The sequence below is a fragment of the Lipotes vexillifer genome, unplaced genomic scaffold, assembly GCF_000442215.2.
Source record: "Lipotes vexillifer unplaced genomic scaffold, Lipotes_vexillifer_v1.1 scaffold149, whole genome shotgun sequence".
NCBI lineage: Eukaryota > Metazoa > Chordata > Mammalia > Artiodactyla > Lipotidae > Lipotes > Lipotes vexillifer.
In genome coordinates this window covers 2,538,067-2,539,309 of record NW_006779962.1, presented here as the reverse complement: position 1 = coordinate 2,539,309, position 1,243 = coordinate 2,538,067, and positions in this window count along the sequence as shown.

Here is a 1,243-nt window from a genome sequence, read left to right as displayed (position 1 = left end):
ATGCAAAAAAAAAAAAAAAAAAAAAAAAAAAGTAAGGAAATTCTGGGACTTCCCTGGTGGTCCAGGGGTTGACTCCATCGGCACTCCCAATGCCGGGGGCCAGGGTTTGATCCCTGGTCAGGGAACTAGATCCCGCATGCCACAACTAAAGATCCCACATGCCGCAGCGAAGATCCAGCACAGTCAAATAAATAAATATTTTTTAAAAACAAGGAAGGAAATTCTGACACATGCTACAACATGTGTGAACCTTAAAGACATTATACTAAGTGAAATAAGTCAGACAGAAAAGGATAAATACTGTATGATTTCACTTATATGAGGTACCTAGAAGAGTCAAATTCATAGAAACAGAGAGTAAAATTGTGGGTGCCAGGCGCTATGTGAGTGGGGATGGGGAATCAGTGTTTAAAGGGAACAGAGTTTCAATTGGGGAAGATGAAAAAGTTCCATGGATGGTGGTGACGGTAGCACAGCAGTGTGAATGCACTTAATGCTACAGAACCGAACACTTAAAATGGTTAAATGGTAAAATGGTTAAAATGGTAATTTTATGTATGTATATGTTATGTATATTTTACCATGAAAGAATTTAATTCAGTAATGTAAAGGTAATAGGTAATAGTGACTTCATAGTGGAGAAACCTGGCTGACACTACCCTTAAAAGAGATCAAGGTCAACGTCACCAGTGTAGGACAAACCACCCCCTGATATGATCCACTGAGGAGAGCACAACATGACTTCTGTGATATTCCTGCCAAAAATGCAAAACCTGAGTCTGATCAGGACATCTGACAAACTCAAAGACATTGGACAAAATAACTGACATCTGAAAGAGAAAAACAAATACTGTATGCCAACACATATATATGGAATAAAAAAAAAAAGTTTCTGATGAACCTAGGGGCAGGGCAGGAATAAAGACGCAGATGTAGAGAATGGACTTGAGGACACGGGGAGGGGGAAGGGTAAGCTGGGACGAAGTGAGAGAGTAGCATTGACATATATACACTACCAAACGTAAAATAGATAGCTAGTGGGAAACAGCTGCATAGCACAGGGAGGTCAGCTCAGTGCTTTGTGACCACCTAGAGGTGTGGGATAGGGAGGGTGGGAGGGGGACGCAAGAGAGAGGAGATATGGGGATATATGTATACGTATAGCTGATTCACTTTGTTATAAAGCAGAAACCAACACAACATTGTAAAGCAATTATACTCCAATAAAATTGTTAAAAAAAAA